The sequence below is a fragment of the Fundulus heteroclitus genome, unplaced genomic scaffold (genome assembly GCF_011125445.2).
Source record: "Fundulus heteroclitus isolate FHET01 unplaced genomic scaffold, MU-UCD_Fhet_4.1 scaffold_67, whole genome shotgun sequence".
Taxonomy (NCBI): Eukaryota; Metazoa; Chordata; class Actinopteri; order Cyprinodontiformes; family Fundulidae; genus Fundulus; species Fundulus heteroclitus.
In genome coordinates this window covers 1,751,269-1,768,604 of record NW_023397110.1, presented here as the reverse complement: position 1 = coordinate 1,768,604, position 17,336 = coordinate 1,751,269, and the positions used below count along the sequence as shown (strand labels likewise).

The 17,336-nt window shown below is 43.2% G+C and overlaps 1 long non-coding RNA gene across 2 annotated transcripts; it reads left to right on the top strand.

The window, feature by feature from the left end:
- Window positions 1–1,901: 1,901 nt before the first annotated feature.
- LOC110368988 lies at window positions 1,902–17,110 on the top strand. Of its 2 annotated transcripts, XR_002428599.2 has the most exons (4): window positions 1,902–1,945; window positions 5,321–5,554; window positions 16,628–16,964; window positions 17,038–17,110. It is a non-coding gene; the product is annotated as an uncharacterized LOC110368988 (long non-coding RNA). The 2 variants fall into 2 exon arrangements; XR_002428598.2 differs by lacking the exon at window positions 1,902–1,945 and having other exon boundaries at window positions 5,272–5,554.
- The last annotated feature ends 226 nt before the right edge of the window (window positions 17,111–17,336 follow it).

The window sequence follows — 17,336 nt, the reverse complement described above, 5'->3', positions numbered from 1 at the left end:
TACTATTGATAAATTTTTTTCGACCAGTAGGCAACGGAAGGGGGACCCGTACGGTCCTGATTTGACTTATTTTGTGAGATACACCCTAAATTCCTGGAGGAAAACGGTGTGTCTTTCGACCTTTTCATTCCTGGACGTTTGAAATTTTCACATTGGATTAAGGATACTGGGATCTCAACTTATTGGTCTTTGTGAATTTTTGAAGTATCGGCAAGTACAGCAGATGTCGGAGCCTTGATCAGGCTGCCGACTGCATGAAGCGCTCACTGTGGCTGTGAACGGACAAACCTGGCAGGTGAATGGAGCGAAGCTGAAAAGCTGCCTGTGTTGGAACGCAGACTGACTTTGGTGGTTGAACTCAAGGGGAGATGGGATAAAATCTGGAAATGAAGCACGAAAAAGCCCAATAATTTGGAAAATTGGATTTATGTGGAGCCAGCAAAATACTTAAAAGCTGACAGGAAAGGCAGTGCAGCTTGTCTCATAACAAATAACATATTTGGATTCCCTCCCTATCAACTCCTGGATTGTTATGGCGGAGAGTGCTCAGAAAAGCCCCCGGCTACCCCCCTCCCCCGCTGGCACCTGAGGATGCTTCTCTGAACTGTGGGCCGGCTGATAACATCAAGGACAATGGCCTCTGGAGAGTGTTCACAGAGATAAAACACTTTAGCCCATACACACACGCATAACAGATACTCATAAAACTGACGAATTACGCACACGCAACAGATCTCAAATGTTTACCTTCTGCATACATGTTGTATTGTGTTATTTGTCCTTTTCGTGCTATGAGGTTTTTTTTGTGTCGGTTGTTTGTCTCTTTATTGGTGAGAGCATAATTAGGCAAACATCTGTCTCTTTTTTTCTCCCCCCTCCCTCTTTCCCCCATGTTGTTGCACTTCCTTCGACAGTTCAAGGGCAGCGCCCCGTGAACTCCGTGCAGGCAGGGTTCGGGGCTGTTTGGAGGAATGCGGCCTTGACGGCTGCGCTATTTAGCAGCGGCTGGCTGGCTGCGTTCCTTGGCAACGCAAGGCCTCAGTCAATCGTTCCCCCCAAAATGTTTGTTTGTTTATGTGATGGACGGTTGTACTGGAACTGATTTTTCGATTGCAATGTAAATTGTAATTGACAATAAAATTTGATTGATTGATTGATTGATTGATAACCACCGCATAGTATGGCCCACACATACAAAGGGATAAAATAAGATTAAAAAGTTATTTGCTTCTACAGCTCTGTAAAACTTACCCTTACGGCAGATTATAGCGGCTGCAGCTCGAATCAGCTGTGCATGTGACAGACGGCTTCCTATAAGAAAAAACAAAACAAATAAAATTTCTTGAAGTTTACACCGCCGTGTATTGAGAGGCTGGAAGTCATGTAAATTGCAGAAGAATACAGATGAACGTTATCGTACTTACAGTTATCAAAACCCAATAAAATTGACAATAACCAGTCCGCAAACAATTTCTAAGCTTAGGTTGACTGATAATGTGATGAACAAAAAGTTAGCCCCGTATATCAGAGCATGTGCAACTGTTAGCATGTGGTAAACACTTGTTGAGTTTATTCTAAGCAGCAGATATTATAAATGAAGGACCTACATAAGCGCTCTTTTGACCATCTGTGTTGCAGCGGTCTGTCACTGTTAAAGCCCTCCAGCTCTGCAACAGTTGCATCCATTGGGTGGGAGACATTGTCTATAAATGATGTTATTTTTCTTACATTCCATTTGCCTCCCACCACCTGCATTGGGTCCATGGGGCATCCCAGGACAGAGTTGACCCTTCTTATTACTTTATCTAGCCACTTCCTCTGATAAGCTGCTGCTCCAATAAACCACACCATAGAAGATGGCTGATGCCACCATGGAGTCGAAGAAGGTTTTCAGGAGCACCCTTTTATCTCCGAAATACTTCAGCTTCCTGAGCAGGTAGAGCAAGTAAGTACAACTTTATTTATATAGCACCTCTCAAGAGGTGCTATATAAATAGACGATAAAAACACACAAGGGGGCAGAGAGTGTGATCTGACCCTTCCTGTAAAGAGCATCTGTGTCGTGACTCCAGTCCAGTTTATTGGTAAGGGGCCAACAAATGTAATTTTTCTGAAGTTTTGGGGGTATATAATGATTCAATTAAATTTTATTTATATAGCGCCAATTCATGAAACATGTCATCTCAAGGCACTTTATAAAGTCAAATTTCAATCATATACAGATCGGGTCAGATTATACTGATTGGTCAAAAATGTCCTATATAAGGGAACCAAGTTGATTGCATCAAAGTCCCGACAAGCAGCATTCACTCCTGGAGAAGCGTAGAGCCACAGAAGAGTCGTTTGCATTGTCCATGGCTTTGCAGCAATCCCTCATACTGAGAAAGCATGAAGCGACAGCAGAAAGAAAAACTCCCCATTAACGGGAAGGAAAAACCTCCAGCCGAACCGGGCTCAGTATGAACGGTCATCTGCCTCGACCGACTGGGGGTTAGAGCAGACAGAGCAGAGACGCAACAAGAGAGACAAACAAGCACAGAAGCACACATTGATCTAGTAATCTGTTCTACATTAGATGGTAATAGCGGGTGATCTGTCTTCCCTAGATGATGTCACAGCTAACAGAACGCCAGACCAGGTGTAGGCTACTTACTATGAAAAAAAAGAGAGAGAACAAAAAGTTAAAAGCTGAAATGACGACAAGCAATGCAAAACTGGAGAACAGTAGAACTCAGTAGAGTGAGAAAATAGGCCCTGATGTCCTCCAGTAGCCCAAGCCTATAGCAGCATAACTACAGAGATAGCTCAGGGTAACATGAGCCACTCTAACTATAAGCTTTGTCAAAAAGGAAAGTTTTAAGATTAGTCTTAAAATTAGACGGCATGTCTGCCACACGGATCAAAACTGGGAGTTGGTTCCACATGAGAGGAGCTTGATAACTAAAGGATCTGCCTCCCATTCTACTTTTAGAGACTCTAGGAACCACCAGCAGACCTGCAGTCTGAGAGCGAAGTGCTCTGTTAGGATCATGTGGGGCAATCAGAGCTCTGATATATGATGGAGCTTCATTATTAAGGGCTTTATACATTAGAAGAAAATTTTTAAATTGTATTCTTAATTTAACAGGAAGCCAATGAAGGGAAGCTAAATTGGAGAAATATGATCCCTCTTGTTGATTTTCATCAGAACTCTTGCTGCAGCATTTTGGATCAGCTGAAGACTTTGAACTGCATTTTGTGGACTTCCTGATAGTAAAGAATTACAATAGTCCAGCCTTGAAGTAACAAATGCATGAACTAGTTTTCCCCAACATCACTCCTGGACAGAATGTTTCTAATTTTGGCAATATTCCGGAGGTGAAAAAAGGAAACCCTGGAAACCTGTTTAATATGGGATTTAAATGACATGTCTTGGTCAAAAATAACACCAAGATTTTTTACTTTATTACCAGAGGTCAAGTTAATGCCATCTAGATTAAGTGGTTGATAAAGAAGTTTGTTTTTTGAGGACTCTGGTCCAAATATTACAACTTCTGTCTTGTCAGAACTTAAATGCAGGAAATTTAAAGTCATCCAGCTTTTGATGTCATCAAGACATGACTGCAGTTGAAGTAATTGATTGGATTCATCAGGATTTATGGATAAATATAGCTGAGTGTCATCAGCATAATGGTAGAAATAAATCCCATGCTTTCTAATAATTTTTCCTATCGGAAGCATATATATAGTAAAGAGAATTGGTTCAAGGACTGAACCCTGTGGTACTCCACAAGTGACCCTAGAGTTTGAAGAAGATTTGTTAGTAACATAAACAAACTGGAATCTGTCCGATAGATAAGGTTTAAACCAGCCTAATGCTTTCCCCTTAATCCCTACAGTATGCTCAAGTCTTTGTAGGAGAATATTGTGATCAACTGTATCAAATGCAGCACTAAGATCTAACAGGACAAGTACAGACACAAGTCCATTATCTGAGGCCATGAGAATATCATTAGTGACCTTCACCAGAGCTGTTTCAGTGCTATGATGAGCTCTGAAGCCTGACTGAAACTCCTCAAGTAGGTCATTACTTAGTAAATGTTCACAAAGTTGATTAGCAACTACTTTCTCAAGAATTTTAGATAAGAAAAGAAGATTAGATATAGGTCTGCAATGTACTAACTCATCTTGATCGAGAGATGGTTTCTTTTAATTAAAGGTTTAATAACAGCTACTTTAAATGCCTGTGGTACATATCCATTTACTAAGGATAGATTAAATATGTCTAAAATAGTGCCACTGATCAAAGGGAATATCTCCTTAAACAACTTGGTTGGGATTGGGTCTAACATACAGGTAGAAGGTTTAGATGAAGCTAAAATTTTAGATAACTCAGAAAGCTCTACTGCTTTTAAACAGTTCAAACACCGCACAGGTTCAAAAGATTCCTCCAACACTACCTCACTTACTGAGGATGAGGTAATCATGTTTGGGAGGATGCCAATTATTTTATTTTTAATGGAATCAATTTTATTTATGAATAATCCCATAAAGTCATTACTGCTAAGAGCTAAGGGAATGGATAGATCAACGGAGCTGTGACTCTGAGTAAGTTTTTTGCAACTGTACTGAAGAGAAATCTAGGATTCTTTTTATTCTCCTCAATTAATGATGAAAAATATGCTGCTCTAACTCCGAGAAGGGTCTTTTTATACAACGATAGACTGTCCTTCCAGATTAGGTAGGATTCCTCTTGGTGTATAGAGCGCCATTTTCTCTCCAATTTCCTAACATTGTGCTTCAAGGAACACAGCTCTGAATTAAACCAGGGAGCCAGCTTCCTGTGAATAATCACCTTCTTTTTCAAGGGAGCTACATTGTCTAATGCAGAACACAATGACTGTTGGAGAAATATGAATGTAATCATTTTATTTTTATCAAGTTACAGCATTTGGTTTGTTTCAAGAGTTTGCTTTCAGGAAGGTTTTGTTGTTTTTAACCTTAGACAGGGAGAACAAATGGTCCTCCCAGATAAGGAATGCCTTGCCTTATCCAGCTGTGCATGAAACTGGTGACTGATCACCATCCGCAACAAAGCTTGCTCCCTTGTTTGTTTTCAACCCCCATGTTTGTTTTCAACCCCCATGTTGTAAATTCCTGAATCCTCCTGACCCAACGCTTCTGACCCTTTTTTGATGTGTGACAATAAAGGCAAAAGGACAGAGATGGCCCGGGACAGACAATCCCAAACTGTCAGGGAGTAAAAGTCCTCTGGTTGGGTTTATCCTCTGTCCTTTTCTATAGAACAGTCTAAACTTGTGTTGTATGGTTTTCGTTCTAGGATAAAAGGGGTTATCTTTAATAACCCTCACCAGCCTGGTGCCATGAGCCGGATCCCAACATATCAGCTCGCTGACAAGAGGAGCAACGCGCTGAAACCCACCGGTGGTCTTAGTCAAGGACCTGTCTAAAGTCCCGGGAGGTAATTTCCTCGCTGGGCCAGCGTCAAAGGTTAACTCCTTTCGCCAACGAGGGATTGACGGGATCCGACCGGGAGAAAAACACACCACAGCAAGTAAGTTTTAAACGGCCGGTTAAAGTCCGTCATTCAGGGTTTAAGTCCCTTGTTACGGGTGATTAAAAGTTCCCCGAAAAGTTAATCGAGAGTTTGAGTCTCTCGAAGCTGCTGGTTTAAGTCCGTCGCAGAAGTTAAGGAAAACCAGGTTAAAGTCCTGAAAACGTAGATAAAACAAAAAGGGAAATCCAGGTTAAAGTCCTGAAAGATGTATGTATATATATATATATATATATATATATATATATATATATATATATATATATATATATATATATATTAGGGCTGGGCAACGATTAAAATATTTAATCGCGATTAATCGCGACTAATCGCATTGTATTTACAAACTCCAAGAATGAATTCAAAAGTAGTGTAAAGAGCACTTTTATTTTAATGTTCTGCTGCCATATGAACAAAAGTGTTGTAACATTTGTAGCACTTATCAGTAACACATATTTAGTGTAAAGCTCAACTTAAACATGTAAAACAAAAAATAGCAATAAATTAAAGCTTATTGCCACTGACAGGGAATTCTCTTTATGGGGAAAAAATCTACCAAAAACAGGCAATTTCTGAGGTAACAGCAGGGAGCAGCAATACCATTTTATGTTCAATACCAAAGTTTAACTTGGCAGTGGTTACAACTAACTTGTTTCTGTCATATTCGATGCTGGAAGAACTTTATTTTTTTTTTTTTTTTTTTTTTTTTTTTTTTTTTTTTTTTTCCCAGTGTCCTGTCTAGCAATGTGGCAATAAAAATTGATATCTTAATGCCAAATAGAGCTCGACAGATTTTACTTTCACAAGTGGAGCAAACAGCTTTCGCCATAATGCTCCGCTTGATTTGTGCGTGTAAATAGCTTTATTGTGATTCCTGCAGGGAGAATTTCAAATTATATGGACACTACAATGGGAAAGTAGGAGAGTAAAAGAAAAACAAGAGAAAAAAAAGAGAAAGAAGAAGTGAAAGAAAGAAGAGATAAAAGGAAGAGAATGATAAAACTTCCTCTGTCTGCTCCATCACCTGGAAAGAGACACAAAAAGAACAGCACAACCAACAGACATAAAGCAACAGATACAATCGTGTAACATCTTGATACCATTGCTAAATCATATGTATTATTATTTAAGCTGACATGTGTAATGTGATACCTAAAAAAAAAGTAAAAGAAAGTAATTAAATTATAGCCTTTCTATATATAAGTGAACATTTAATACCTGGGACCCAGCACCTGTGGGAGATTGTGAGAGTGCACTAGTTTAGGTGAAAATTATCCAGAAGGAAATGGCTTGATAGTGATTGTGGAGAACCGAAGACCCACCTTCCCCCGCGCACAGAGGCAGGGGTCAGGGAACCCATAACCCCGGACTCCCAAAGGGGCCCCCAAAGCAATGCGCCCGAGAGGGGCCTTCACAGGAAATCTGCAACCCCCCCTGAGGAAAGAGGAGAGACGACCCCGAGGAAATCCCCCAGCCACCGCAATGCCGACGCCCTCAAGAGCCGCGGGGACGAGCCCGTGGGCTCCGCCGGCAGCCGGCCGCGCTGAAGTGGTCCTGGCCATGGGCCCTGGGGGCCAGAGGCCCCAGGGGCGCCCCGCCCCCGCGGCAGGGGCCCCGGCCGCCCCCCGGGGGGCCAGGCCCCGCGGAGCCACCGCCGGGAATGGGCCGGCGCCCACCCGGGAACCCGCCCCAAACCCGAGGACCGTCAACGCGCCAGAGGGTCAAGGCGCCCGCCAACGCAGCGGAGGAGGGCAGGACGTGGGGGGATGGGCTCCGCACCTAGCGGAGACTTGAGATGATCTTGGGAGAGGGAGCGGACCGAACCCAAACCTGGGAAAAAAAAAAACACTCATTCACACCATCCCTCCCTTGTGCCCCACTCGCCACACACAGACACCAAAAAAATAAATAAATAAATAAAATAAAAAAAAATAAATAAAAAATAAATAACAAAAAGGACGCTTTACACACATTCCCACATAGCATTCACATCTAAAAATCCCAAGTGGGGGGGGGGTCACCACAATTCAACAATACGTCTGCCTGTGCCCGACCCCCGGCCCCGCCCCCGGACCAGGCGCCCCCCGGACCAGGCCCCCCAAAGAGGGGGGGCCGACACGACCCGTACGGGCCATCCGACCAGAGCCCCCCATCACCCACTATATACCTAATAAACCCCCTCCCACCCCGACCTTACCCTAGCCACCCCTGCCCCCCATCCCTTCCTGGGGAGAGCAGAGGCGTCAGCTCCAGATCCGGTAAGCCGCCGGCCAGCCGCAACAGCCCCCCGCCAAGACCCCGTACCCAGTGGCCCGCACCTCCTCCAGGCCCCAGACTCCGTGCCGCGATCGGAGATCGGGGGTGTGCAAAAGACCCCCGATCCTCCCTACGCCCGCTCAGATGTTGTGTTGTTGCATGTTGTTCTCAGGTGTGTTTAAAACTGGGAGCACCGAAGGGGGTGCACGGCACAGCCCACCCCCCCTCCGGAAGGGAGCTGGTGCCAGCGCCCCCCCTCCAAGCAACTACCCAGAAGAACCCTCAATGTCTAAATGCGAGAGGGGGTGAAGGGAGCCGCCCGGGGCGAGGCTCACACAACATAAGCCCCCCCCCCAGACGTCTTCCCCCCCACCCCCCCATATCGTGGCCTACATGGATGTGCGTTGTGAAAATGTTTGGAGTGAAAGTGTCTAAAATGCATGATAAAATTGGGGAGAGGGACGTCACCAAAAGGTGGCAACCTCCAGTAACGCCCTCTCCCCAAGGACCTACATGTGTGGTGGCGTGATGGAGCAGGCAGAGGGAGGAGTCCGGGGATGGGGAGCAAAGGACTGGGGAGCCAACCCAGGGAGCCAGCTCCCCTACTGACTCCAATAGGCACCCCCGCTCCCCGAAAGCCCCACCCGGAGAAAGGGGCCCCTCCAGCGGCACCACCATAGCCCGGGGGCCGGGGAGAGGCCGCAGGGCCCGCCAGCCAACCACCCACCAGGACCAACACATCTACCTACCCCAGCCCACCCCCCATGCCAACTGTATTTAACCCCCCCCAAAAAAAAAAAATATTAATAATAATAATAATAATAATAATATATAATTAAATAAATTAATTAATAAGATGGGGGACCCTGGCCAGCCAGCCTGCAAGAGCCATCCCAAACCCCACCCCCCAGGTGAGACCCGCACCGGGAGACTACACGGACCAGGACCGGGACAGGGGGCCGGACACAAGCCCACCAGAACGTCCACCAAACCCCCCCCCACCCCACCCCCCCACACCACCCGTAGATTTAAACCCTCCCCAACACTAACATTCAAACATCTCACCATACATTCGACACTAGACATCCAGGCTGGGTAAGTCACTACTCCCCCTCCCTCCCCTCCCCCCACAAGCAGAATGCCAACCCAAAGAAGGGGAAGAGCATCTGCCCTGAGATGTTAATGACCATGCCCCCCCTACCAGCTCAACAGGCCCTGAGGACCTCCAGCGCACCAGAGGCCCCGTGCAGGGGCGGACACCCGGGCGCCCGCCGGCCCAGACCCCAAGCGGCACACCCCCCGGAACCGGAACCCCCGAGGCCCCGCCGGGGCCCCCGCCCGAGGGCGGCGCGCCCCAGGGACCCCAGGCCCCCAGACCCACCCAGGACCCACCCAGCGACAGCACAGCTACCAGGTCAGTAACCCACGTCCGTCCCCGCATAGCTCCCCAAGAGCGCCGCAAGCGGTGCTGTGGGCCACCCGTAGGCCTCCCAAGCTCCTCCCATATGGGGGCAACAGACCCTGGAGTCAGACCCACCAAGCGCCCCACTCCAAGTGCCCCCAGAGTCCCAGGAACCCCTCCACCCAGCCACTGCGCCCTGCAGGAAGCAACCCACCGCCCCCCATTCCACTAAGTGATAGTGCTAATCAAAGGAGCCCAAAGAGATCGAACAGATGTGGATGCAGATGCTGTCTCAAGATTAATATGATCCAACAAAAGATCTCTATATTGATTGATACTGAGATTCTCCTTACTTTTCCAATTCATGAGGATAGTTTTCTTTGCGATACATAGTGCAGTGAAAACCATGTAAACTATTTTATTCCCAAGAGGGCTTTCCTCAAAATTACCAAGCAAGCAAACTGATGGGGAAGGTGTAATTTTATAGCTCAAGCACTTTGATAAGTCATTACATATCTGTGTCCAGAACCTCTGGACTGGTGTGCATAACCATAACGCATGAAAATAATTATCAGGATGATTGCCTATGCAGTGAGGACAGATATTAGATTGTGCCAGACCCATCTTGAATAATCTTTGTCCTGTGTAGTGTACTCTGTGAAGGATTTTGTATTGTATTAGTTGTAAGTTGGTGTTACTAGTCAATTTGAAAGTTCTTAGACATATCTGAGCCCAGAAGTCTTGTTCAAAGTTGACTGATAGATCCTCTTCCCATTTCGTAATAGGAAGAGATATTGAATCATCTATTTTAGTCAGTGTCCTGTATGATTTAGACAGTAGTTTGGGGGGGTTTAAATCTAGGAACTCTAATATATTACTTGGGATTTGTAAACCACCTTTAATATGCTTAAATTTTTTTCTAATTATAGATTTAAGTTGTTCATATTCCAAAAATTTATTTTTACTAATGCCATATTGCATATTTAGTTTGGAAAAATTGATGAACTCGGTTCCATCAAGTAAATGTTCCAGATATTCAATACCTTTATTCTTCCAGTATGTAAAGTTTATCATATTATTATTTTGTAGGATGTCAGGGTTGTTCCAGATGGGTGTACGACTGCATGGGATAAGTGACGACTTTGTCATTTTAAGAAACTCCCACCATGCTGTCAGAGTAGAGCTGATATTGATATTTTTAAAGCATGTATGCCGTTTTATATTTGAGCTAATAAACGGCAAATCTGAAATCATGATATTATTGCATATTTTCTGTTCTATATCTATCCAGGGCTCGTCTAACGGATTTTGCTTTATCCATTTAGTGATAAATTGATGCTGGAAGAACTTTAAACTGAAATGCTTGCTAACTCGATATGCTTGCGTTGCTTGCGTTTATTTGATGTTGACACGCGGTTTTTTGTTGTTGCTTTCTCGCGTGCATATAGTGAAACGAGAAGCGACTTCACCGACAGCGTCGATGCAGACCCCCCCGCTCCGCTCCGCACAAAACTTGTTCCGGCCGGCAACTCACCGCCTCGCCTAAGCGGGAAACACCGCCTTCCGCATGTCGGCTTTGTTTTTTGCCGGCCAGCACCTTTCTTACTCTGAATCCGAGGTTTGGCTGACAGCGAGGTTATTGGCGCATTATCGCCACCTACTGTTCTGATTCAAACCCCTACACCGCAGCAACAGACCTTCACAAAATAAAAGCATGTGAGCAACATGCGTTAACGCGCGTTAAAGAAAATATCGCCGTTAATAGTCTAATGAGTTAACGCAAAATTAACGCGTTAACTTGCCCAGCCCTAATATATATATAAGGATTAAGGTCCTGGAACCTATATAAACACAATTCAAAAGTAATTAGGATGGGTTCAGGACAAAGTAGAAAGGGATATCCCAGAGGGGATGAAAAGTTTGTGTATCCAAGTAAATTTAAAATGTTATTACAATAAATATTAATATTATATATATATATATATATATATATATATATATATATATATATATATATATATATATATATATAATATTAATATTTATTGTAATAACATTTTAAATATATATATATATATATATATATATATATATATATATATATATATATATATTTTTATTTTTTTTTTTTAAATATATATATATATATATATATATATATATATATATATATATTTTTTTTTTTTTTTCTTAATATTAAAAAAATACTTGGAGAGCTGGAAGAAAAAGTATAAAATAGCTGGTGTGTTGAAGGTGAATCAATGAAAAAATGTTGTGTGCCGGCTAAAAATAAGCACTAGGAAAAACAACAGGGGAAATAAAAAATGTGTGTGTGTATGTCTATGTGTATGTGTGTATGTATGTAAATAAATATATTTATATCTATATAAGGGCTTGGCGTTGCGCGTTGTAAGTTAATTCAAGCACAAAATAGGCAGGATGAGCGACAGCCCCGTGCAGCAGGAGGGGTTGGGTTGGCTGATGGAACGCCGGCGACTGCAGCGCCGCCGCGTCCGAGGAGGCAGGGGCGGTCCTAGCGACCGAGGGGGCTTTCAGCCCAAATCACTAAAAACAGATGAGGGATGCTGGAATTGCGGGTCACCATTGGTCCAGGGAATGTCCCAATCAGACACAAGCACCCAGTGGCGGCTGGTGCTAAAAAAACTGAGGGGGGCGCACACAAACAAACAAATGAAAAACAAACAAAGCAAATCTTAAAAAATAGCACTATTTGATCATGAATTTTGCCCTCCTTTCCTTCTGCCCAGCAAATTTCTCAATTATATTCTTAATTGTTAAAGTCAGTCATCTCTGTGACTAGTCTTTTCTCCATTGACAACATGGCCAATGCATTCAGCCTGTCCTGAGTCATTGAGTTTCTCAGAAAAGTCTTGATTCTTTTCAGAGTTGAAAAGCACCTTTCAGCTTCTGCTGTGGTCATGGGTGTGGTGATGAGGATCTTCAAGAGCGTGACAGTTTCTGAAAAGACTTCTTCTAGATTGTTTTCCTGATTTTAATAACATTTGCTGCCATGTTTTAAGGCTGTGTTATGAAATGTGTTACAGCATTTTTGTGGGACAAGATTATACAAAATTCAGTAACCAAATGTTTTATTCCCCAGTACAACTTAAATAATAAAATATCTTGCTGACAAACATTACATCAACATACCTACACAGCATAGACACAACTAAAGGTATTTCTAACTACAAAGCACATCTTCCTAATATATTAAATAACATTACAATAAACCAGTGTAACAGTGATTTTCCACAACAACTCACCTCTGCAGCAATCCTTTCATGGTCTTCTACACTGAGTATCCAACGCTTCTTCACTGGCTGACTACTACCTACACTGCTTTATCCAACCATGGAGTGGAGAGATCACTTGCCTGCTGCTGAATTTGTAAATTAAGACGATCCGGTCCAAGCTCCTTTATCCTGTTTTTTTTCTTCAAGTGAACGCTTTGTAAAAGCATTTTTTTGTAAAGACAAAACAGAATTTTCTCTCATTTTGAAACTACTCAACTTTGCAAGCATAACCGTGAATCAACCTAACGAACTGCAGCTGAGCTGAGTCGAATCGGGGATTGTCCAATCACACAATGTTTTTAAAAAAATTAGCCAGTACTGACACTCTACCAGTAATGACAAAACAGAATAGGTGTGTCCGGGACGCAGAGCGGTGCGCCCCTATGCAAAACCCTAGATAACCAATTAAAAGTCAGCCTCAGATCACGTGCTTGCCCAAGTTCCTGCGCCTACATTCACTCCCATTAGACCGGCGCCCTGCACATAGGAAAGGAGGAAGTGTGCACAATGTGAGCAATTAAATAGAATTATGTATTTACTATTTTAATAAATTCTAACATGTCTATTGGACACACAGTATGAATAAATACATTTCTAAGTACTTTGCAGTTCAGAAATCATTTATTATCTAAACGATTTAAAGGGGGCGGCGCCCGAGCGCCCCCTACTGGCCAGCCGCCACTGCAAGCACCTCATCTGTGGGGACGGGGAAGAGGCCGCAGGGGTGGTTCTTCATATAAAATGTAACTAGGGGCGAGAGTAAATGGGGATCCAAAGCCATTAAAAACAGTAGATGTGTATGGAGCTTGGGAGCTATTTAATGCTTTAAAAGAAAAACCATACATAGTACTTACAATTAATGGACAGCCAATTACTCTTTCATGCGATTCATGAGCCTATAAAACATGTATAAAAGATAATCTAGGGGTAAAGGCATTTAAAATGTCCATTTTTGTAAAATCAACAAACGGTCAAACATCCCAAGAATGGATGTTAAAAGCATTAGAAATAAAAGACCCTCAAACAGGAAAAAGGTATGCTCTTGTAGTAATGTCACCAACTTGCCCCATTAAACTGTTAGGACGGGACTTAATGAAAAAATTAGGCATTGCAGTTTTTCCCATGTAGTCGTCCGTGTAGAACATGAAGTGGCGTTGCAACAAAATCCTCCTGTGTTTTATGCACTATATTTAGTCTATACAAGTCGTGCTAGCAAGTCTGACTTGAAAGGAGGAAAGCAGAGAAGCGAGCAGACGGCAGTCCCAGATCAGCCTCCCTGTATAGGCTCGAACAGCAGGCAGATGCTGCCGAGCGCGAATACCCCATTATTAACCTCAAACCAATTTCACTGAGAGCTTATATGGGGGGGTCCCATAAGTTTATTTAATTTCTAAATGCTGTCAAATGTAAGGAAGGTGTGTTTGTAACTAAAAAAATGGGTTGACTAACTCCAGCAGCATTATGTTGTTGTCGCTGCCCGGGAGAGCGACTGCTCTGCCGCAGTAAAGACCTGGCAAGCAGCTGTGGTGCAGCCGCACCACTGCTTATGTGCTTATTTTTTTCGGTCCCAGTGTGTTGAACTGTTCCACCAGGTTAAAGCCTTTGGTGAGCTTGGCCTTGCCTGTTTGACATCCTGCAAAACAAACACTTCCACTAGCCATAAAACCATACTAATGGATTTGTAAAGGAGTGAAGTCAACTAGGTAGAGCTGCATATCATTATCTAGCTTTTACTGAAGAAGGAGATTTGGCCTGACAAAACAACAAGCTGATGCTATTTGTTTTATTAAATTCTCTGGCCTCCAGAGCAGGTGGGAGAGCGCTGGGGTAGAGGCAGAGCTGGCAACACAGCAGAGAGAGTTCTTGGAGCTCTTGGGGTTGGAGGTAAAGCCAGCAGCGCAGCAGAGAGATTACTTGGAGCACTGGAGTAGCAGCAGAACCAGCAGCACATTAGAGAGAGTACTTGAAGCGCTGGAGTAGCACAAGAACCAGCAGCACAGCAGAGAGAGTACTTGCAGCGCTGGAGTAGCAGCAGAACCAGCAGCACAGCAGAGAGAGTACTTGCAGGCGGGCAGGCAGGAGTAGACGTAGGGAACTCTGACAGGCAGACATAGGGAACTCTGACAGACAGACATGGGAAGCTCTGACTGGCAGACATGGGAAGCTCTAACTGGCAGACATGGGAGGCTCTGACTGGCAGACATGGGAGGCTCTGACTGGCAGACATGGGAGGCTCTGACTGGCAGAAGAGGTTTGGGTGAAGACGATTCAGCGTGGAAGAGCTGACTGAGGGGAGTTTATATAGGTGAGTTGACAGGTGGAATCAGTTCCCTTTGGAGATGATTAGAGTGGGGTGGAACTGGGCTGAGTGAATGGTGGAAGAATCTGGCACTGTCCAAGGTGAGATTGCCAAAACTGAACCCTGACAAACAGTGGCCATATTAATATGATGCATATTTGCACAAATCCAAGCATGTCTTCGTCTTTTGCAAAAACACTGCAGTCATATTCAATAAATTACATTATGCATTTTATTAGTGTTTTTTTATCAGACTAAATGTACCTTTGAAATAAAACATTATTTCAGTATTAAAGTTGAAAAGTTTGTTTCTTTAATTGTCTGATGCAATATTCCAATCTTATTTTCTGGGTTTTAATAGCCAGAGGTAGAAAAAAATCACAAGTAACATAAATAAAGGCTTTAAAATGTCATCAGTCTGTGTCAATCCGTGGTAATTCTTTCCTTTAGTGAATTGAGTTACTGAAATAAAGACACTTTTCAACAATATTCAAAGTCATTGAATATCACTGTATACAAAACAACAAACTTTTTATTTCTCTTTTCATATGTAGGATCCCTCCTCAAAAATATTTAACAAAAAATGAACATCTAAACAAAGTGACAAGATCATATGAAGGTAAATTAGCTGATAATATGCTGCAGGTACAGCTATTGTCATGGTTGTGTATACTAAAAGAGAGCAGAGAATAAGATTTGCATAGGTCTAAATATAAAAGAGCTGTAGATGAATGTAGCAGAGAAATGGGTGATCACTGAGATGGATTTGGTTTTAGTTCCAGATAAAGAGGGAGATCTTGAATTTTTTTTTTTCTTTGGATTGATATTGATTTTATTGGTTTGGCATGTGGAAATGTGCACAGGTTCACCTTTTTTGTTGGATTATTTTATGTATCCTTTAGTTTATTTACTGATTTCTATTTTTTTATTTGATTTTATGTAATCTGTTTTTTTAATCTAAAATTAAAAAGAGAATGGTTGGCATGAGAAGGTTAAGCCAAACTTGTTGTGACCCAAAGATCATTGCAGAAGTTTACTTGTTAATGAAAACTATGTTACTAGAAATATGTTCTAAAACTTGAGCCTAAGCAAAGATTGGCACTGCTGTGTCACAATGTGATCTATTGGTGCTTTTTGTTAAAATTAGGAACGCTTACAGAGATACTTAACTGACATGTGGAGTCAGTAGACTTGATGTGGGTAGAGATGGTGGTGTAGAAGTAACTTTGGATGTCACTCCCGGCTGTACTGCCAATTAAGCTTGTACTTTTTTTATACACTAAAGTAGATACACCCCCTCCCTGTGCAGGAAGACACACACACACACACACACACACACACCCGCTTGCGTGTGTGCGCATAGATAGAAACCCTGAATTTCTTACACTCTTTCTCACCCATACGCTTCAAAAAAACTGTAAGTGTGAAAGAGCTTCTCCTGACTGAGTTCACATTGTGTGGTAATTGAGCACTTATTTTTTTCCTCTCCTTATACTGTTTGCTATTCTTAGGCACTCTGCAACTTTTTATCCCTTTAATACTTAAAGGATTCCTATAAAATTTTAGTTTTTCCACAACAATAATTTTGTTAAAATTATTGTTGTGTGGGGGGGGGGGCACACCTGCGGCTCGTTGGAGCAGTAATTCACTGGTGTCTTAAGGAGGGCACAGAAAGATGGAAGACACCAGAGCCTTACCCAGTCGTGGTACGATGTGGCCTCTGACCTGATCATGGAAATCTGTACTTGTGAGTCTCTGTTCTCTGACATCTGACTAATTTTGGATCTCCTGTTTTTTCTTAGTTTGGCTTTTTGGATACTCACCCGCCTTGACTTCCCGTTCGACGAACCAAGCTTCCCGTGAATCCACTACGCTCAGATGTTGCTCTGGCAATCCTCCTCTTACTCCCTTGGCGTTACCAAGTCGGGCTCGAGGTTCCTCCTCCCTGGATTCTGCTGGTTCCCTCCGTTCTCTGGTTAATCCATCTGTCACCTCTGTCTGCCGTGGTTCGCTCCGGATCCCTCGCCGACTTACCATCAGCCCGCCCTCCTGTTGCTAGCCACCTGTTAACCATCATGAGCATTCAACTCCAGAGTTCCCTCGGCACTACTTCCCCGGTTAGATCAGCCCAACTAAATGGTAAGATGCTCGGCTTCTGGGGATTTCCCTCTGGTTCGCTCTCTCATAATCCATCTCCTCTCTCTTCCCGCAGTTTCTCCAGAATTGATGTCAGACCTCGATAGATCCAGTCAACTGTGTCGTTCTCTGCAACCTGAACTTAAATAAACATCTTAAACTGTGCTCTGTCCTCCGTTTTGTGTCTGCATCTGGGCAAAACATCTAAAAACCATGACAATAATTAGAAAACATATATTCGATATATTGCTGTAAAATGACAATGACATTCAGTGGCAGTTCAAGGTTATCAAATTATTTGTTTAAAGAATGAGTGCGAGACAGAAAGGGTTAGGGAAATGCCCAGGAGCTGTGATATTTCTATTTTTAAAATTA